At 43.7% G+C, this 22,817-nt stretch overlaps 1 long non-coding RNA gene across 1 annotated transcript; it reads right to left on the reverse strand.

Moving 5' to 3' along the window:
- Window positions 1-1,098: 1,098 nt before the first annotated feature.
- Window positions 1,099-19,321, reverse strand: LOC146895606 (uncharacterized). The gene is made up of 2 exons (XR_015000549.2): window positions 18,870-19,321; window positions 1,099-7,615 (listed from the first exon to the last, which is right to left on the reverse strand). It is a non-coding gene; the product is annotated as an uncharacterized LOC146895606 (long non-coding RNA).
- Between the last annotated feature and the right edge of the window lie 3,496 nt (window positions 19,322-22,817).

Here is a 22,817-nt window from a genome sequence, read left to right on the forward strand (position 1 = left end):
AAGCCCGTTCATGCAGTAGAATCAAAACCCAGCGCCATTGTCCTTGGTTTCTCTGTCCAGCTTGTGTCTTTCTCCTCTGATGGCTGCATGGCTTCACACTGACTTCACCTGCTTTCTCCCAGCAATCAGTTTAGTTTTCCTACCTAGCTCTCTTCTGCCCTATCACAGGCCAAAGCAGCTTTTTTATTCATTAACCAATAAAAGCAACACATACACAGAAGGACTTCCCACACTATTAGTGAACACCAGACTTCCCTATTCTAGGAAGCCCTGTGATCCTTCCACAGCTAGCTCTATTGCAGTCTCTTTTTCTCTGAAGTCTTTAATTTCTCATCATTACCTCTCTCTCTCTCTCTCTCTCTCTCTCTCTCTCTCTCTCTCTCTCTCTCTCTCTCTTCTCTCCCTACACACTAGATTAATCCTCATGACTCAAAGAAATGTAACCTTCTCTTGTTACCATGGCTCTTGGTAACCTACAACCTTGAACATAATTATTCTAAGAAGATGTAAAGAATCATAGTGAACAAAGAAATTTTCTTCCTGTAAAAAAGAATAGCTGTTGTGTCATTTGTCAACCATACCCATTATTTGTGTTGCAATTCACCTGCTACCAAACAATATACCCTCACTTGGTACAGCCGCCTGTGTCAAGAGACCCATCTAGAGGCTGAACTGAAAAGTTGTCTTGATCTCTCGGCTTATCTGCATCATTTCTAAAATTGTCCTCTTCAAAAGTGGACATGTCTGGGGAGAGTGAAGATATCTCAACAACTGATCCATCAAAACATCACCATCACCAGTAGGACTCTGTACATCATCATCACCATACAAGACAATTATGCACCAATTTCCTTCACTGTTGCCTAAGTGGCAATATTCCAAATCTCAGTAGATTGCTAATGATGGTTATTCTGGAGTGAACTGTATCCCCATCTCACTCTCTAAAAACCAGGTCACATCCTAAGTCCCACTACCTCTGAATAATAGAATGGAGTCGCTAGTATGAGGTTTCATCTACTAAGACTGGCATCTTTATGAGAATACAAGATCAAGACACCGACATACACAGAGGAAAGATGAAATGAAGAGACAGAAATAACAGCTATTGTGTGATGTTTTATTCTTTTGGCTTTTTGAGGGGGCCCGCCACCCTGCTCCCAAATAAATCACACACAGAAGCTTATTCTTGGTAATGAATGTCTGGCCTTAGCTTGGCTTGCTTCTTGCCAGCTTTTCTTAACTTAAAATATTCTGACTACCTTTTGCCTCTTGGCTTTTATCTTTCTCTGTTTCTCATACCTTTCTTTACTTCTTTCTCTGTGGCTTCCTACGGAGCTGGGTGACTGGCCCCTAATGTCCTCCTTTCCTTGTTCTCTTGCTCCTCTTCCTCCGTTCTCCTTTTATTTACACCCTCTGCTTGCTAGCCCCGCCTATCCTTGCTCCTGCCTCACTATTGGCCATTCAGCGCTTTATTAGACCATCGTGTGTTGTAGACAGGCAAAGAATCACAGCTTCACAGAGTTAAACAAATGCAGCATACACAAAAGTCACACACCTGAAAATAGCATTCCCCAATAGACAGCCACTTGCAAGGTCTCAGAGGTCAACCTCAGCAACTCCTGACTCTAATGCTTCTAGCATCCAGAAACAAAGAGAGAAACTGTTATTAAAGGCACACATTTTGTTATGCACGTCACAGCAGTACTAGCAAACTTAGACAATGGCTCTAAACAACCATGGCAATTTTGGTCTTTCAGGGTTTTCTTTGTGGCCTGTTACAGAGAATGAGATATAAAGGAGTCTTTCATCCTTCAAACGTGCGTCTTCTAGTGGGGCAGTGGTGGAGCACACCTTTGCTCCCTGCATTCTGGAGGCAAAGGCAGGCAATCTCTGTGAACTCTAGGACAGTGTGACTTACAAAGCAAGTGCCAAGTCAGCCATAGCTACACAGAGAAACCCCATGGGTGGGGGAACCTCTTCTGTTTTGCTATAGACATTATTTTATGAAGACATGTTGTCTAGAGCTACAGAAACTGTCTTGAAACTTGAAGGAAAGAAAAAGAAAATCTCAGAAACATTGACTTTCACTTTGGATTGTGACAAGTGATTAACCCAAAGCCCAGAACTGCCTTCCTCTTAGATATCTTCTTATCTGCCCTCTGATTAGCAGGTCAGACCATCAGATCTGTTCCCCTCGAAGCATCACACTCGTCATTTTCCTGTGAGGTCAATCTACTTCTCTATCTGAAATATGGAAGCATCATTCTAAGAGGTACACAAGTGAATTTAACACTACAAGAAAACTAAAAGGAAGTGGATGGCAGGATAACCGGGAAAAAAAAAAACCTATTAGATGGTACCTAAAATCATCCAGCAGAAAGTACTCTTTCTCCATGCCCTGGTGTCTTCATTCCTTTAATCAAAAAACATTTATCATCACAGTCTATATGCCTGTCAATGTCATTGCCATGAAACAGAAAAGAAATCACGAACCCGAATCTTGTCCTTAATTACTTACTGTAAAATGGATACTGCGATCATTTCCCTTAGGATAGAGTCAATGGAATAAACTGTTACCTCTGGCCCCAAGTGTGCCAAGACATTGTACTTTCAACTTTCTGCCCCATACCATATGTCTTAGTTAGGGTCTCTATGGCTGGGAAGAGACTTCATGATCATGACAACTCTTATAAAGGAAGAACATTTAGTCGGGGTGGCTTACGTTTTCAGAGGTTTAGTCCATTATCACCATGGTGAAACATGATGGCATGTAGACAGACATGGTGCTGGGGAGGGAGCTGACAGTTCTACATCTTGCAAAGGCAACAGGAAGTGATCTGTCTCACTGGGCATGGCTTGAGCATATATGAGCCCCCAAAGCCTGCCTCCACGGTGACACACTTCCTCCAACAAGACCACACTTACTCCAACAAGGTCACACCTCTCATTAGTATCAGATTCGGGTGGGGGGGAATCCTTTTTTATTCAAATCACCACACCATGAGAGTGAGCCCTCTTTCTATATGATTAAACAACGCTTGGGGGAAACATCAGTAAATGCCACTTGGTGGCCACAGGAAGCCTATGTTCTGTATCTCTCTGTATCTGCCTGCTGGTACAGGGCATTTCCTGTGGGGTCGTCACAATGTAGGAAACTTCTCTGGTATCAGGGGGCCACAATCTATTGCCCCCTTTCTCTTAAGCCTTGTTGCTCCCAGCTTGACTGAACAGGAGCAACAGCTGTCGTGATTGGTGGCAAAGTAAAGTCACCTGATTGCACCACACAATTCTTAACTAGCGTGAGGAGGAGCAAGCAAAATAAACCTTGAGTTTTGGGGGTTTTTTTCTTCTTCTTCTTTCTATATTTGTGTTATTTACAAGAGAGCCAAGAAATCAGTATTTTCCTTCCAGGTGCCCACTAGCTGAAAAGCCACTTTGGAGGGTGCCAATGCCACCGTCTCAGTATTGTTTTTGCCTCATTGGAGGGTAGGTCGGGACTGGCAGTTAGACAGACTGTGTTTTAATTGGCCTCCTCCTAGAAGTAGAAGAGCCAAACGTTTTTCGGGCTGCTTATTCAAGCCAGTTTCAGAGCAATAAAAGTGCATCTTTGATACGCAGAGTTTATGCTCTTCATAAAAATGCTAATTGCCATCTTCACTGAAAGCACTGGTGAGAATGCTTCTCCCCTCGGGCTCTTTAATATGAATATGGTTGTGCTGTGGCTGTGACCTTGTATTCTTTAAGGGGGGCAAAGCTTAAGGAAGCCCTTGCAGCCCCCACACTAAAAGTTCTGCCACGGGGATTCAAAAACATTCATCCGCTTCATGGAAAAGTGGAGAGCAATGTATTTGTTTCTTCCTTTCTTTTTAAATCTCTTACTACAAACACACAGAGGGAGATTACAATATTTTTTCCTTCTGTGTGTTTTTCCAAGGTCAGTTCGGAGAGTCTTCCTATTTGGCTGAGAAAAACTGAAGCCCCAGTAACTAACTGTGTTCACAACCCTCTCTGTGGCTTGGAAACCTTCCCCACCTACAGATGCTACAAGAAGTGGCTGATGTTTTTCCAGGGCCCCACTGTTTGCTCCTCTGCTACAGACAAGGGAGACAGAGTGATGAGTGAGGTTTTATTTGTCCTGTGGGATGACTCAGGCAACAAGAGTTTCCAGCGCAGAAGGCTGGGCTCTCTTTGCTTTGCCTGCCCCACCCCCATCCCTTTGACATTTAGGTCCTTGGGCTGGTTTCCACTCACCCTGACAATCCCCTCACTCAAATCTCAAACTATAACAAGACTCTTTTTTTTTTCAAAGCTTCAATTGCACTCAATTTACTCTGGGAACGTGTTTAAAGGGCAAGGGTTTTGAAACATGAACAACAAAATAATCAGTTCTGGATTACACTAAAGAGCATCCTTCCAGATGGAGCCAAGCCTTAAGAGGAAAAACAGCTTCCTGCAACCCTCCCTCCGTGAATGTGAATCTGTGTCTCAAAACTTTTTATTGAATATTTCCCAATGATGCCTGTCTTTCCAGTAGGGGAATGTGCAGTCTTTCTCAGAACTGAGACTGACTCTTCCTCGGTCCAGCTGTGGCCAGATGTTGCGCAACCGTTTGCTCTGTTCTCTGATGAAAAATGGCATCTCTAGAGCAGGCATTCTGCATTCCTACAAATGGTGTGTTTTTGTTTGTTTGCTTATTTGGTTTTTATGGGTAGGGTGAAAGAACAGTTAATGTGAAAGAATAAAAACATAATTGAATAAACCATGATTTTCAGGGCTTGGGAAATGGCTTAGTTGTTGAAGTTCCTGCCAGGCCAGCATGTGGATTCAAGTTCATATCTGTATTACCTACCTAAAAATGAGGCCCTGCAGCACACCTGTAATCTCAATGCTGGGAAGTTAGAAATGTGTGACTCTCCAGGGTCCACTGAACTAGTCAGCCAAATTGGTAAGCTCCAGGCTCAGTATGAGACCTTGTCTCAGAAAATAAAATGTAGAGTGACTGAGAAAGACAGTCAGCACTGACCCCTGGCCTCCACATGAATGCAGGCATGTGTACCTACACACTCATATGCGTGCACATGTGCCACACACACAAACACACATAGAAAGAACCCAGGATGTCTCCTGTTCCTGTTATCTTTTCTGTCTCATTGCAGCATAGACAACGCTCAGTCATTTTGCTCTTGACATTCCAATCTACAAACCGAAAGAAAAAGAATGAAGGACTAGAGAGACGGTCCTTGTTATAGGGTTGTTACACAGTACTCTGCTCTTTGATTCCGGATCACCTAAGAATCCCCTACAGGAAGCCGTCTCATCTGACGGCTCTGCGAACTGCATCTTAAAGAGCAACTGTTACAATGTTCCTCCAGAGGTCTGAAGAAGGAATGGTTACTTGATGGGTGGAATGAGGGGGACAGAGAATAAACTAGCAGATGGGGTCACAAAACCTTCTAGGAAAAGTAGAAAGGTCTTTCCAGTGGTGTTGATCTTCATTAATCTTCATTAATCAAGATGCCTCCCAATTAACCCAATAAAGTACAGCTAGGTAAGAAGAAGGATGCATAGAAGAGGGGACAATCTTAGAATAGGGAGACAATAAGTAGCATTATATGAAGAAAAAGTGCCACATTACATCCAGGTGAAGAATGAATCCAGTCAAGCATGACCAGTGCCCGGAATGCAGCCTGAGAAGACACCATCCGGTAACTTTATCCTTGCATGAACAGCACGGCAATGAGCCATATACTCATAGAATGGGACAACCACAAGGCCACTTAGGTGACATCAAATCATACCATGGTAGTATCCACAGACCATAAGGGACCAAAATATTGCTTTGCGACACAATTTAACCATAGATGACACGGAATTAGTAGACGTCAGTGAAGGACACTGAAGGAATTTGAGAAGGGAGGTCACACAATCCAGTCGATCAGCATCGTGCAGCATGACCTTGGAGAGTCAGAAAGGAGAGAGAACTAAGACTCCCCTTGGTTTTCTTCCCTATGGTCACACCCAAAATGTTAGTTTATCATTAAAACTTTTGGTGTGTTTCTCCCGTAAGAATAAGTGAAAATTCTTTTGCATTCTTTTTCTCTTCTCCGTCTCTAGGGCCTGCTAAATGTTCAGCATTCTCTAGATATGCAGTCAGTAGAGAAGCTAAGTGAATGCGTACATGGGTCAATGAATGGGTACCGTGTAAAGAAGCCGGGGCTGATGATAGCAGGAGTAGAAACAAAGACATGTACACAAAATTATCACGAGCTATTAAAAGCAGCGGCACTTGACAGTAAGCTGTATTGTGGGCATAGGAGGGTCTTCAACACATGGAATAGATTTGGTGGTCGTATGTCTGGGAGAATGATGTAGATTTGGGTGGGAATGGAAGAGTCTATTTACAGAAGCAAGAGTAGGTCTAAGTCCAGAAGAGGATTGACTAAGCTAACTTTCACCCTGTTGAATTAAGACAATGGTAGCAGTCTTGTTTAAAGGGTCTAAAAGAGCGGAAAACACAAAATGGGATTTGGAAAAGAAAAGAAAAGAAAACTAAACAGGAAGAGTTTACCTTTGAGAGGTGTCAGGTAAAGCTGTGGGCAAGGGTGAACATGCCCAGGATGGAGGGCAGAGAAGAATGAAACAAAGACTGTGCCCTTAGGGAGGGAGGCAGAATGAGTGCCATCTCTTTGGAAACCGTATCTTAATCTCCTGAACCAGTCATTTAAGCTCTTGTTTGTCCAGATGGCCCAGAAAATACTACAGATCCTTGTCCTGTCTGGAGAGAGGAACCTTTAAAGGCGAGCTGTGTCCCAGCCATTAATCCGGATCACCAGTTCCTGTATGAGCCATCAGGAGCTCATGAGTGAAGTGATCCAGGGATTGCCACTCAGCCTGTACACAGTAAGCTTATGCTTCCCTCTGATGCTATTTAGTTTGTGATGGTGTTATTAAAATGAAAGGGCTTTCTTTAATGAGCTGGGAGGGAATCCACTTAACCAAACTGTTCGTAAACGACATAAAGCACATCAAGACTTTGCTTTACACCAGTCTCCCAATGCAGGATCCGGCCGTCGCAAGAACCTTCTCATATAAATATTTACAAGGAGAAAGAAAAAAGGAAAGTGGTTTGGGGAGCTACCAGAAGGAATAATACAAGAATAAACTTGAATGCAGTCCAAGTGGGCTCCACCAACAACAAGGGAAACCTGCCAGCACCTGGGAGTCAGGGCGACAAGAGAATCCAGAGTTCAGAGTCAAGCAGCTCATGAAAAGCCTCTCTTGGGGCTCGTTTCAGCTAACCTATAAAAACTAGATTTTTGGGTTTATTAAAATCTTCAAAACCTAGCTTGCCATAAACTCCCAAGTGATATTTGTGATTAATTCATTACCCATTGCTTTTCTCTCAACCATCAACCTTCAGTCTCTTCCAGGCCCTTTCAAAAGATGTACTGTTGGCGCTTCGAGCTTGTCGCACAGAGAGGACGCCTTCTCCCAGGTTGTCCCCAAGCTAGTCACTTTGCATTTCATTTCTGAAGCTGCAGTGTCTGCTTATGTTGCTATGCGTGGAGCCTGTGCATCGCCCACCATTTCTATCTCTCCATCTGCCTCGCGTATCCTAAGTACAAAGAAAGGCACATTAACAGAAATACCAATTATATAATGTTTTGCAATTGCTCTCCAGCCCTTCCCTCCACTCTCACTGGCTCCCCTATGCAACCTTCCAACTCAGAGCAAGTTTGAAGCAAACTTGGCTCACAATGCATTTTGCAAATAGACCACAAAATAACACGATTGTAAAAATGTTAGCTGCAAAAGTAATAAATAAGGAAATAAATAAGTGTATAACCACAGAGCCTTGTCTGACTCCTCCACTCCCTGACCACAGTGGCCCTCTGCTGTCTGTCCTCACTAGGGGACTGAATGAGAAGCCAAGAAAACAGGAACACACACACCCCTTGCTTGCCCAGGGCCCTCATAGGTGGAAGTGATATTTCTGTCCTTGCAAGACAGAAAGTTCTATACCAGAACTATCTAACAACAAATAAAGTAGAGAGGTTTGGCTCTATGCCACCCTGCATTTAGATGGTCTATCATTTTGTAAGCCTAACAGGGTCAGGCTCTGTGCCTAGATACATTTATGGGACACCTCATTTCCATCCTTAGCAACTCTAAGAAACAGACATAATTTGTTCCCACTATGCAGATGAAGAACGTGAAGCTTGCAAAACAAATAGCAACTGAATCACATTTCCCAGATGCTATGGAAGCTCTACAATTATTGGAATGGAAGGAGAAAGTAAAGGAGAAACATACTATGCCTCCTCCCTGCCTCCTTCTGACCACTTCTTTCAAGCCTGGCTAACATACCCTTGTTTTAAGAGAACTGGGGACTAAAACGTTAAAGTCTAAATAGCAAGCTTGTCAGTTCCTTTGCTTATTTTCTTTGAAACCTTAATAGCCCCAAACCCTTCTTCATCAGAAAATCTCTGGCTGAAAATATTCTCCCCAGTGTGTAACTAGTGCTGCCCAATCAAAGATGGAACAAGAGCCTAAAAGCTGGACCCAGAGTTCAGTAACAGTGCAAAGGCACCAATTTAGGGCTAGTGGTCAACAGTAGTTTATGTGCAGGATAGGACTTGAATATCAAATGTGGAAAAGAACCAATGTATACAGACAACAGAATTGTAGACCTTTGAACAGGGCCCACTACATTGCCCAATGTTAGAGGAACCCACTTACACCGTTTCATCTATGAGCAGTAGATACATACCCTTCTCCAAAGGAACCTGCTTACACCATTTCATCTATGTGCAGTAGATGCATACCCTTCTCTAAAATTGCAAAGTGCATGTGGCCTACGGAGTCCTTCAGAACAGCTTATTTTCCAGAAGAAGAAAAGTGAGAAGAAATTTGGGACAGGAGAGAGAGGAGGAGGGGGGGAGAGGTGAGCAGATTGACGCATATACAAAGAAGGATGATCAGAGGTTATAAACACCATGCATGGGTTAAGGACATAGCAGCTGCCTAATATCCAAAGCTTTCTTCCATCCACTCACGTCTTTGGTTTTGGAAACATCTGCATAAATAAGGGTCATTATCACCATTTTCCCAACGAGAAAACAGAGGCTTCTCAGAGACTGAGCCCTGACTTTTCCAAATGTCATGGGAAGCCAAGACCAATACCCAGGTTCCTAGCCTCCCCCTCAGAGTTCTTCATGTCCTTTACTGCCATGTTGGAAGTTCTGGAGAAGAAGTACCGCAGATGTCAGTGTGAAAGACTCAGGAGAAGCTCCTGAAAGCCACAGTCAGGACAGAAGGAGGAGGACATTCAGGAATATGGGTGGAAGAGAGGCATCGAGGACAGTGGAAAGTGCAAAGGCCTGGAAGACAAATGAAATCTTTTCTTCTCTAGGACATAGCATTCCAAATGCCGGAGTCCTGTGGTTCGAACATAAACATTATTTTAATTCAGTAGGAATGGAACTCCTTCTAAAACTTATCATGCATTTGTCTATAGTCTAAAACAAAGTACAAAGAATCTAATTTAGCCTTTTAGGGAGACTAGACTGTATCCATGATGCTTGCCATTCTAGAGGACTCTAAATTTAAAGGAGCCATTGGACTCCACACTCAGGTTGAGTTGCTGTGGCCTCATGGCTGCCAGGGATTTGTGGTAGAGTTACTGCTTTGCTTTGTTTCCTGCCTCATCTTTCCTCATCGGGCCTATGATCTTGTTCATCTTCAGCAGGCCTGCCTATGGCAACCCCTCCCCTCACTCTTAATGTGGTGTTTGGAAACGCACATGCGTCTGGAGCTAGCTGAGCAACCCAAGTCTGAGTCTGGAACCTCAGTCCATTAGCAAAGCGGACAGAACTGAGACCAGCTTGTAACTTTGTTCATGTCCTTTCCTCAACCAGGGTCATTTATGCTTTTTCCAGTTTGTTGTCCTGAAGACTTGAATCAAATAAAAATCTCCCTGAGGAAATAGCCTAGGAGTACCAAGAAACGGCCTTGCTAAGAAGTCTTCAACAGAGGAGGCCATGGTGGGGTGGGGGGAGGTGGTCAACACTGTCTTTCTTGGTTTGATACTGTGAACATTTAAAGACAGGATTTGCCTTTTCACTTGGCTTTACGTGTGTGTCCCTCAACCCGGACTTTGTCAGTAAGGTTAGAAATGCTGCCCTCAGTAACATTCTTTCTGGAAGGGGGCAACTGTGAGAAAGAGAAAAGGGAGAAAAGGTTGGTTAGAAGCCTGGGAAGGAAGTGGGGATGAGGAATATGAGAAAGGGGGCAACGGGAGCCGGAAGGCCCAGTGTTTCTTAGCCCCACCCATTTTCTCGTGGCAGCAGTACAATCAGGATCCATTTCTGAAATCCCCCCAGCTTCTCCCTGGATTCTGCCAAGGAAAGCAGAACCAAGACTGAAGGCTCCAACAGGGTTTCAGATGAGCCCTCTTCCCTGTCCACCCAACACACACACTGATGATGCCCCCAGAAAAAGGCACCAAAGGTCAGCGAACCTGGTGCCTGAGTCCTGTGGGAGCAGGGAGCAACCCAGCTGGCAGGAGACAATGTTCTCCTGTGGCTGCGGGCCCTGCCCCTTCCTGCTCCCGGCAGCCTGGCTCCAAAGCACCAAGCGTGTCCTTGGATGAACCCTTGACGGGCCCTCCCGCTGCTAGACAGGTATTCAAATGAATGCAGGTTTTATTTTAAAAGACTTTGTTTAAAAATATGGTCTCAGAAAGTTCTCTGTTTCCCTTGCTCATCAATGCCAGTATAAAAAAACCTTACAGTCAGTCTGAAATGAACAACATGAAAGCAACTCAGCGTAGGTTGGACTCCCGATAGATGACCGTCCCTGATTGGAAATTACTAGTTTTTCTTCATTTGGACCTCCTGTTGAGTCCTTGGCGCCCCTCACAGGACACAGATCACCACAATGCATAGCAGCCTTGACCCACTATGTGTATCCCTAAAGAGACACATAGACTGACTTTTTCAGCTTCTGTATGTGTGTACGGTTACACATGGTGTCAGGTATGTGTGAGATATGCGTACAGGGATATGGTAATATCTATGCACATGTGTGCCCATGCACATGGAGGCCTGGGATCAACAGTGGGTGTTCTTCCTTTATCACATTCCACCTTTGCTTTCTGAGACAGGTTCTCACACCGGACCTGAAGCTAAACAGTTTGACTAGGCTGGCTGTTCAATGAGCTTCATGGATCGATCTTTCTCTACATACCTCGCATGCTGGGGTTACAGGCCCCACCATTGTGCACAGCTTGGTAACTGTGTTCTGAGCATCCAAAATCATGTCTCCACACTTGCTAAGTAGACAACTGACTGACAGCCATTTCCCCAGTCCCTAAACTTACATTGTTGGTAGAAATGGAGAATCAAATCCGGGTCCTAGTTCATGCTCGGCAAGCACTGAACTATAGTCTCAATCCTATCTTAAGTTCTTAAGGTTTTGATTGAAGAAGCTGCCGAGACAGGTGAAGTAATTTGGATCTTTCCAGCATATTCTGAAAATAGTATCTCACTTTTTGTTCAGGAAACCATCCAGTCTCAATCAATGTGGTTTTTGAGGGAACAATCTTGATCTTGTGGGCTTCAATGGTAGAGCAGGTCCAGGCTGGCTTTTGAGAACATAAAAATAGCCCAACAGCCAAAGTGGCTGAGTGATAGGCACATACCAAGTCCATGGAGAGTTAATTCTAAGATAGCCATCAGAATTACTTGGACCAAAACACCAAATTTGTTGTTACGTGGATCAAACTGAGAAGTTAAACCTGTGACTGCTGAGAGACCCCAGGAAAAAGGCATGTTTAATAAAGAATTCATGTAGAAGAAAACCCGATAGGAAAGAAGTGTAATTCTGTTCTCTTGTTTGATATATGCTGTAATCATTCAATGATGTGCTCCAAAGGCTTTTCATAGAGCCAACTGACACAGGACTTACCTTAACTGAAATCAGGAGAGTCCCGCTTAATACAAATACAAACAAAAATCAAATGTAATATGAAATCGCAGCTTTGGGGTTTTATAGCTTGCCAAGTGCCGGCATAGGCAATGTCTCATTTAAAAACACAAGCATTTCAAGAAGTCCCGTTATCATGTTCACACATACTTTAGTGGAGGTTAAATAGTTTAACCATGTTCCGGTGACCTATGAGTACCTGCGCTAATGCTAAAATCTCAGATTCTGACTCCAAGTCTAATGGCACCATCCCACCTGAGGAATTATCAATCCAGTACATGAGACGAGTGAAGGCCAGGGATAAGCTTAAAAGCCACCCAGGCAGGCAGGCAGGCACTTCATATGAGGGTGAGATTCGTCAGCACCACTGCTGGTTACTCAGGGTGAATGCTTTGGGAGTCAAGGGGGAAAGCATGCTGAGACTTGGTCAACAAGGGAAAAGCATAAGAGGGGCTGCACTGTGAAATTTCCTCAGGGGATAGTAAAGTGACATTGCATGTCATATGAAGAAAGGCCTTTCTAAAAAACCCAGGCTAAGGATTTCAGAGATGGCTCGGTGGTTAAGAGCACTGGATGTTCTTCTAGAGGACCCAAGTTCAATTCCCAGCACCCAAATGGTAACTCAAACGATCTGTTCCTGGTGATCTAACACCCTGTTCTGGCCTCTTCAGGTACCAGGCATGCTCATGGTGCACAGACAAACATTTGGGCAAAGCACTCATACACACAGAGCAATAATAATACTTTTATACTTTTTTGAAAATCCAAGGATAACCCCATCTTTTTTCTAAGAAAGAAAACAACATGGGGTGGGAAAGGGCTTGCCGTAAGTGCTGGCTATTAGTTGATTATCTGCCAGTGACCAGGCTACTCATATGCACCCTTGCCAGTGCTCACAATGGCTTCCCAAGCTGGATATTGTCTTTATTTTTAAGATTTGGAAAGTAAAACTTAAATTTTCTTTCTTTGGTTCCTTTTAGAGACTGTACTCACATTTCAAGGGCTCTTCCGTTCTCAAACAAATGAGGAGGGCCTACTTGTCTCTCAGATGCCTCCAAAGGCACCCAACTTTTCCACCCTTCTTTCCTGTGCTCCCTACGCTCAAACATCAAGTTCATTCGACTAGGAAAGTCTCCTTTCTACATCCGTGTGAGGTCTGTGAGTTCCTTGTGGAACCGGAACAGATGAGAAGAGAGAGAGAAAGCCGAAAATACAGAGGGCAATGGTTTTGACTTAGGCATGTGGCCAAAGTTATAAAGAAAGCAAGGAAGGTGCTTAAAGAGGCAAAGGCCAGTCTAAGCCATAGCCAGACTAAGCTGTGGAGAAGAGGCCACAGCCTGGGTACGGCCAGGCTGATTTGTGATCTGCTCTGAAGTCCTGAGAGGGAATGACCAGGAAGGGCAGGTGGAATTTCTTGTGAGAAGAGCTGTCCTTTTCCAGGACTAGAGATGCCCTATGCTGTTGAGCAATGATGGAATTAGATTTCAATGTCTAGTGTTCCTAAATGACGCGAGTCGGAAGATCGGCGTGGTTTCTTGTTTCCATCTTCAGAGCGGGGACTGGTTGGGTCAATTTCACTCTCATGAGGAAAACCTAGCTAGCGCAATGAAGGAATATTTCTTACACTAGAAATATTACAATTTAAAAGCGAAGCAGAGGCTGGGTCACTAGCAAGCTTTATGGAGATTTCAATTTACGGATGATAAGTTCTGAATGGAATACTAGAAGAAATGTCTATCTCCTGGCCTTATCTCTTGCAGTCAAGGCACCCAGGCCATATAACAGCTTGTATTCTACTATCACTATCCAAGATGGAGGTCTGGTGGACTAGCCTTGGGCCTGTCCTCACAGCTAGAAGAACAGTTAGTAGAGGACCAAAGTTCTCATCTCCGCACTTCTCTGTACTAGATGTTCAGCAGGGAAAAAGCTTTTGCTACTGTGAATCTCAACTTATTTATCTGTGAAGTAGGTAGAAGAAAACCTTCCCGATGGTTGGTGTCTGAAGCAATAAAATACTAATGTGAAAATTTTTTTTGAAGACTGTAATGCACTATACTAATACTGCAATCTACCTGAATGATAGAAAATTTCTTCTTCTCGATAAAGATAAAGCATAGAAATAGACCCAAAAAATTACAACTCCAACTAACTCACTTTTTTCATTTTCTTAATGGTTAGTGTTCATTAACTCAGTGTAAGTATCTTCTGGGATAAAAACTCCTTTTATAGCCCTGCCCAAAGATGCTGAATAAATATGATATACTCAGTGTTCTAGATGCCAGTGCCATGAAGCAAACAGTGACAATGGTGATGGTGATAAATACCCAGAATTCCTTGGGCACTTTCCATGTACCATATTCGACATACTCTAGATCTCCAATCTCTTAACACCACTGTGAAGGAGACATATTTGTTACCTCACACCACCAATGAGAGAAGATGATTTAATGAGACTCAATAATTCCCCAAATGTCACACAGGGACTTATTAGGAATGCTGCTGGTCTCTAACCCTCCACATGTTAATAGTGTTCTACTGCAACAGAGACCATGGTCCTTGCTCTCACAGAGCTTACAGATTCATGAAGGATGCAGACAGAGTACAAGATCAGTATGCTAAGATGAGTACCTTCAGTCTTCAGAGAACAGACATCTCCTAGCCTGTGGGTCATTTCCCAGGAATCCAGGCCAGATGTGTATCTGTACACCAGGAAGACACAGATAATTTTCTCTGGACCACTGACAGCCAACCTTAAGTATACCTACTCATAATATCAACCCTCCCATTCATCAGCGCATGTTTTCAAGATTTTGGACAGCCATTGTCTCATTTGATCCTCCCGACAGATGCTTGAGACAAGTGTGTAGGGGCTATTATACCCAGTTTACCTGAGGAAACTGAGGTGTTAAATAGAAGGCCTTGCGGTAGATAATTAGACCCATGCCCGGACCTCCCTAGCATTTAACCTCAATGACATGTCCTCTAGCGTAGAATCCCACAGCTTTACTAAAACTGACTTCTCTCCTAGACAAATGTGTAAGTGTTTCCAAGGACACCTTGAATAGGACTGTGAAGACCTTGCCTTCCACAAAGGTGGTTTTCACCCCCAGTCAGCTACTTTGGATTTACAATAGTGGTCTTTCTCCTTCATCTCAAAGTACATTCAGCTTTGAGAATTTGGTACCCTCGGACCTTTTTAATCACTGGATTATGCTGTACTTTCCCTTGTATAATTTGAGCATCTAATGTGATCGTTTTGGTCATTCAAACAGCAGTTTAAAACACAGCCAGTCCCAGTTAATATTGCTTAAGCATGCCCGGTCCAGACATCCTGTTGGTATCGGATACACACCACACCTATTTTCAGGGACAAGGAAAGCCGCCCACACACATTCTCTGCTAGTCTAAGGAATTGGCATCCAGGTACTGTGAAAGTCTTCAGAGGCTATGACATTATTCCCCCTGCCACCTATCGCCAACATGGCTGTAAACACTGGGAGGCACTTTTGTTTGTTTTCTTTTTTGTTTGTTTTTATGAGGTTGGCGATTAAACCCACAGCCTTACTTATGCTAGGTTAGCCCTGCACTTAAAATCTTTGGTGTTCTGAGGCAGAATCATGCTAGGTAGCCCAGGCTGCTCCTGAATTCACTATGAATTCAGGCTACCCTCAAATCTGCAATCCCCAGTCTCTTGTGTGCTGAGATTAGTGGTATATGCCTCCATGCTCAGTCCCAAGGATATTATTTTATTTCTCCCACCAGTCTTTCTTATTTTTTTTCTCTGCTTCTCCAGAAGGTACCCTGTGGGGGCCAACCTTCCTGTCGAATGGCACCTGAATAGGGGAGTAAAGATAAAGAAAGAAAAAGACAGAGTGTAGAATCTGGAGGGCTCTCGGTGAACACCGCATCAGCTCCGAGTTTATTTCCCATAGCCCTTTTATACCCAAAGCAAAAAGGGGAGGGAAAAAGACTTCTTTACCATGGTTCAAGGAACAAGCAAGAATAATCACCTCCTTAATTCTCAAAACATCTTGTAACTATGCCTTTGGCCAAACATCCTATTATTTGACCCTGAGGAACAAAAACAAGCTTGAACTCTCTGACTCTAAGTCAAGATAGAATGGAGTCCCTGTGGTCTCCCCACAGTACCCAACTTTCTAGCCAGGGACAACTCCAGACAGGCAAAGACTTTTAGCATGATTATCAATTGGTAAGGGACCAAAATGGTTACAGCTGACTCATGTATGTCTCAAGTGGTCATGAAGGGTAAGAAGGATATAAGTGATGAGATTCTGTACAGTCCTGGAAACTCAGTCACTGACTTAAGGCCCATTCCTTGCTAAGTTTCATCCAGGGTTGCTAATGTGACGCAAGCATCCTTGAGTTTGGTTTCTGGTGTTCCAGGACAGAGTAGAAGATTTGTAGAAATAAACAATGCATACCTCTTTTGGGTATACCCAGGTGGAAATAGGTTTTGATCTTACTGATCAACCTCAAAATTTGTAGATGTGACTTGACATGCCTTGGCAGGCTCAGCAAATCAGAAATCCAGTACAACCTGTAAACTCTGGTCATGTGATTATCAGCAAGAGGAAAGAAGGGCCGAGGCAGGGAGACTAACCCCATCGCCATTTGAATAGACCTCACTAGAGAGTGTCAGGGCAAGCCGCTGGACATTGCAACTGTATTGTTACATCTGCCCTCCACGGGATGCTTCCAGAAACACAGCTCAGACTATGCCACTGTGCAGCGTATAATTCATCCTTGTCGTCTCCCCACTGAGTAGTCAGTGTTGCTCCCTGTCTCCAAGCTGCTGCATCTACCAGACCTAGAATTCCCTGCTCACATTGTCTCTCCCTTGCAAACTTGTACTTGGAGTTTGCTGACCATGTTTGCTGACTACACGTTTGAATAGCTGCTCCTTCCTCTGTACTTTCCTAGGGTTGCAATAAACATGTTGCTCTGCAGCCATTTTTATGGTCTCTCTGCTATGGTGTGGATCTAGAATGTTCTCCCTAAAACAAATGAGTCAGAGGCTTGGTCCTCAACTTAGCTATTAGAAAAGAGTGGAAAGGTGGGAGGTCTCCTTACAGAATGATGAAAGGCTTGCAAAATGGTAATCTATCCTCTCTCGTTGCTTCCCAGCCACCAGGAGGGAAGCGGTTTCTTTGGCTGTGCATTTCCCACCAAAATACACTGTCCTGCCACAGTCCCAAAAGCAAACAGACCACTGAGTGTGGACTGAGAGCTCTGAATCCATGAAGTAAACTATATATAAATCCTGTTTTCGAGTTGCTCTATTTCATGTATTTGCTATACTAGCAGAAAGCTAGCTAGTGCATTTGCTTTCCAGGCATCTGATAGCAGACACGCCCCCAGACCTCAGTGTCTTATCCAGTGCACAGCTAAACACTCGGGTCCAAAGAAAAATGCTAAGAGAAGCAGAGGAGAGAAGGGAGGTGGAAGATGCAAAAGAAAGAGAAGGCAGAGGGAAGGATAGAGAGGGGAAGAAGAGAAGGAGGAGGATAGAAGGGTGGGGGGGAAGCCAAGGGGAAATGACAGGGCAAGGAGACTTTGCCAAGTGCTAATCCTGTAGGAAAGAGGAATAACCTCTCCACCATCTCCACTCACAGGACACTCATATTCATTCCACAGCATCTCAGTCAAAGTCCTTACTTGGATCTGATAAGACATATACTGACACTTGCTTTTCTATTGATTCCGAAGAGCCTCCTAAGAAAATTTAATAAGAGTAGGAAAGATAAATAAATGTACAGGTAATAAACTCTAGATTACATAAGCAAACATTACTCAATTACATTCCTATTAATATATTGACTCTGTGATGAATTTTTGAGGTATTTAATTATCAATTTGACAAGATAATCTAGGAGTAGTTAATGATTATACCAGTAAATTGTTTTTTTTTAAAAAAAATCACTGACAATTATTAAGTCTCATAACAGACATCAAATTAACTTGCTAGAGCTGTCTGGTTAAATAGACAGCCGTTAATTATGAGGTACTTACACATGCTTCACATTTTAATATGCAAGTCTGTTTAATGGTGGAGCATTGCCGGCAATGTGAAAAGGAAGAGTGTGCACGCGAGGCATTTACAGATTCCATGTGGTGTGAGCCCTGAACAGCCAAGAGCATGGCCTGGCACACCGAGCCAGCTTCTGCTTTTCATCTGAGATCAGAAAACTAGGAATTCCTAAACAAGACAAACTGTCCGGGCTATGTACTCTCCGCCCTGTCTTTCTCTGTGAGTAGTCAAACGGTAAATAATCTCACACCGCTATTCAGGCCTTCTTTAAAATGTTTGCTGAGGGGAGTTGGTCTGTAGTTTTGTTTTGTTTAACTCTTTGGGGCCCATCACCCAGCTCCCAAATAAATACATGGAGACTTATTCTTACTTACAAAACTTTAGCTTGCTTCTAGCTAACTTTTCTTAACTTCGATTATCCCATCCTCCTTTTTACCTTTCTCTATCCTATGCTTCTTTCTTTCATTCTTACTGTGTGGCTGGTTGTGTTGCTGGGTGGCTTTCCCCTGGACTCCTCCTCCCCTCCTCTTCTTGTGCTCTCTCTTTTCATTTCTTCTCCTATTTATTCTCTCTCCCTGACAACCCCGCCTATTTCTGTCTCCTGCCTAGCTGTTGGTCATTCAGCTCCTTATTAGACCTGTCAGGTGTTTTAGGCAGGCAAAGTAACACAGCTTCACAGAGTTAAACAAATTCAGCATAAAAGAAAGAAACACATCTTTGCGTCATTAAACAGTTATTTGACAGAATAAATGAATGGAACACATCTTTAACTAATATTCCACAATAGGGGGCAGCAGGAAATTATACCACAAAGCCCAGGGTGACTTCATCTTACCTTAGGATGGCAGCTGAAGACTGGTGTCTTAACAAGTTGAGAAGAGATTGAGGCCAACAGGCCAGTCTTGATCCATTGGCTTCTCGGGGATCCGGAATACCTTTGCTTCAGCTCAAGGCCCACCTGGAACCTATGGTTCCAGGTACTCCCTACCTGCTCCTGGACAGACAAGACTCCATTCCATAAACAGCTAAGAGAGGTTTCACAGTCCCCTTCTGTTAACCCTTAAAGCTCTAGATTTTACTTTTCTCTGGAGACAGCTTCCCCATCCCCTATCCACCATCATTTTTGTCCATGACTTACTCTTCCTCATCACTATCTAAATGCCCTGGCTCCTGCCCCCTCTCCGGTAGCTCTTTCAGAGCTACACATGGTAGCTGTCAGCACAAACAAAATGTTCAAGAAAGTATTTCTCCACTTGAGATGAAGTAAACTGTCTTGGGTTGGATTGAGTCCAACTGGAGTGAATGGGCCCTCGTAAGGAAGAACAACAGAAACCAGAACTCCTGACTCTTTACTTTTGATTCAAGCCCTTGAACTTACAATCGAGCAGGAGAAGGGTCATTGGTGGACTCTGCATCTCGATGACTGCGTCTGAAACCTCAGTGCCGTTACTTGCTATCTCCACGATGTGAGTTCTACTGTTCAGCCCGGCTGTACCCCCTCTGAGAGCAGGTTAAGACAGCCTGCCTCACATGACCACTGTGAAAGTGAATTACTAGGTGCTGACTTGGCCCCTGAGAGAGCGCTCGGTCCCCGGGACAGGCTGGACGTGTTCAGGAAGACAATAACTTCAGAATACAGTTACCACCTTGGATCGCTGCCCTCTTTCACGCGCAACAACTTACATCACAGCCTACAAAGTTTTGTCACAAGAAAACTGTCCCATTTATTCAATAAGACACCTGAGGGCCTGGCAAGATGACTCACTGACCAGAGGCGCTTGCTGCCAGGACTGACAGCCCTTGGAAGCCATGTTAGAAGAAAACCAACTCACAAAACTGTCCTCTGACTTCTACAGATGTGTTGCGGTGCAGGAGCACACATGCTTAAAATAAGTAAATGTGAAAAAAAAAAGAGAGGAATATGAGGCTCTTAAAACAAGTGAAGACAAGAGCTCAGGTAGGACATATGAATTTGTGGGATTGAGCCTTCCCAGGAAGAGGTTAAGTCAAAATTTCAGTTTAATCTATGCCCTGAGAGTAGTTCAGTTATGTGATCCTGTTAGCAGTATGCGCCATTGGCCACTTGACAGGCAAGACTGAGGCAAACTTTATCTTTGACACTATTACAATTGCCTTTTCTTACCCACTCCTAACCAAAGCAAAGGGTGCCAGCATGAAGCAAGCTGAAAGACCTGCGTCGGAGTGGGCGAGAACTTGCCCTGTGGGGAAGTCAGGAAGTCAGAATCCTAGCCAGGATTCAAACTCATTATAACATCAGCAGCTAACACTACTGAGAACTTACCTTGTGTCATGCGCTGCCTCTACCTCACTTAAAATCCCCGACAAACAGCAGGCCCGGCTTCTCTGATCATCATATTTGGCAAGAGACTTATGATACGGGTAAACAATTTATTCAAGGTCAAATTGCTGATAAGTTGCGTTGCGCATCTCAATGACCTTAAACACGCATCTCCCTGAGGCCGTCAGAAGTGTACTCTTGACTAATTTCACTCCTCGAGGGGGAGATAAAGTGGTTTTAGGCAGCTCAAAGTCAAACCCCAGACATTTCAAAGTATTCCAAAGATAACAGACAGCAAATCATTGAGCATGGGAAGTTTTGTAATAATTACATAAAATAAACGCACAGTTGGCAGGAGACAAAGATCCAGCTCATCAATTTCGCATCTTCATTTGTTCTGTTTGTCAACATGACGTTCACGCCACTTTATAACTTTCTCTCTTCACTTCATAAATTATACTGATCATCTTTCCTTATCGCCACTATCCGTAATTACAATTTTCACAACTGTATAAACAACCAGCAATAACTACCGAGTGGTATTTGGCCAAAACATCAGAATAAAATAACTTCTCTGCCACTAAATGCCTAAGGAATGTTTGGTGTGTTTGCTGCCGATGAACCTGCCAGAAGCACGCTAGCACATGCTAGCACAGCGCTCCTGTTTCAATTGCACATACTACCCAGAAGATAGGAAAAGGAAAGCGTGAGGCCCATGACAAGGACAGCTCAATACCGACGCAAAAGCAGGCGTGCCGACCAGAGAGACAGTAGCTATCCCAGAGAAAACCTGCACGGTACGATTACCTCAGTTTCTCTTGTTTTCATTTCATTTTGTTTTGTTTTAAGACAGGGTCTCTTGGCATAGCCCTGGCTGTCCTGGAACTCACTAAGTAGACCAGGTTGGCCTTGAACTCATAGAGATCCACCTGTCTCCACCTTCCCAGGGCTGGGATTAAAGGTGTGCATCACCTAGGTTTCTGAGAAAAATGCCAAAAACATACACAAGGAAGAAAGATAATCTCTCCCACTTGTAGAAAGATGGGATGAGACCTGTATCTCTCACTCCACAGGAACCATTTCAAAGTGGCCCAGACACCTTCGTATAAAACCTGAACTGCTGAACCACGAGAGGAACACATAAGGAATACACTTCAAGCTGCACTTAAGGGCTAGACCTTTCTGAACAGAATTTCAATAGCACAGGAAATAGCTCTAAGAATCAGCGAACGTGACTACATGGAATTTCAAAGGTTCTACACAACAGAAACTTTACAGTCTACAGAATGAGAGGAAACATTTGCCAATCATACCTCAGACAAAGCTGTTGATACTGACTATAGGGAAAATAACTGTAAAATCAAACAACAAAACCCCCATCAATAATTGAGCTTATAAAATAAACAGCCGGTTCTCGAAAGAAGAAACACAAATGGCCAGAAAGTGTTTTTAAACCAGGCTCAGCTTCTCCAGCCGCCAGGCAGATGCAAATTCCAACCACTTTGAGATTCCATTTCACAGGATTTGGACCGCTAAGATCAAAACTCACATAACAACAAAGGCTGTCAAGGATGTGGGGAAAGCGGGATCCTGATTCACCGCTTAAGGGAGTGCAACGTTGCCCAGCTGTTATGGAAATCAGCACGAGGAGTCTCGAAAAACTAAAAATGTAATAACCATATGTTCCACCTGTATGATTCATGGACATATAACTGCATATCCTAGCACAGAGATACCTGCACTCCATGCTTATTTCTGTGTTCTGCACAGTAGCAAGGAACTGGCTGCTTACAGACACAATGGAATTTTATTCGGCCGTTAAGGGAAATGCAATCGTGGAATTTACAGGCAATGGATGACAATGAAAAGTATTATGTTAAGCAAGATTCAGAAAGGAAGAAATGCATATTCTCTCACGTCTGTACATCCTAGCTAGCAACGCTTAAACGGATGCCTGATTGGGGGACTGTAGAGTGTATTGGCTAAAGAACTAGAAGGAAGACCACAAGAGAGGGAGAGAAGTATTGAAGAAGGGGCAGGGTACAGGTGACATCGGAGCAGAAGAGAAGAGATTGCCGTGGGTGGAGAGGTGCAAAGAAGGCAGGAGGGATGAAAGAGAAGAGAAGAGAAAGAGGACCCCAGCAAAACAAGTTGTGTTTGAAAATGCCATGATGAAATTAAATCTTGTGTAAGCTAACTGAAAAAATAAAGATTTAAAAAAAGAGAGAGAAAAGAACGTGATGCTGGGGCTGACCTCATATGTTCCTGCACTCTTGAATTCTTAAGACATCAAACATTGAGAGTTTGCTAAAGTGAACAAGCATACATTGCCTGCTCAAAGCTCAATTTTGGTGTCTGGTTCTGGGGCAAAGTTTACATGATGTCAAGAGGTCAGGGGTCTCCTGTGTGAAATGGCTGTGAACACAAACCTCCGAGGAGAAGAAAGAAAGCAATCAAAGCTCCAGGGAGTAGAGCTCAGGAGGC

Source organism: Myodes glareolus, chromosome 2 (assembly GCF_982192425.1).
Source record: "Myodes glareolus chromosome 2, mMyoGla1.1, whole genome shotgun sequence".
NCBI classification, from domain to species: domain Eukaryota; kingdom Metazoa; phylum Chordata; class Mammalia; order Rodentia; family Cricetidae; genus Myodes; species Myodes glareolus.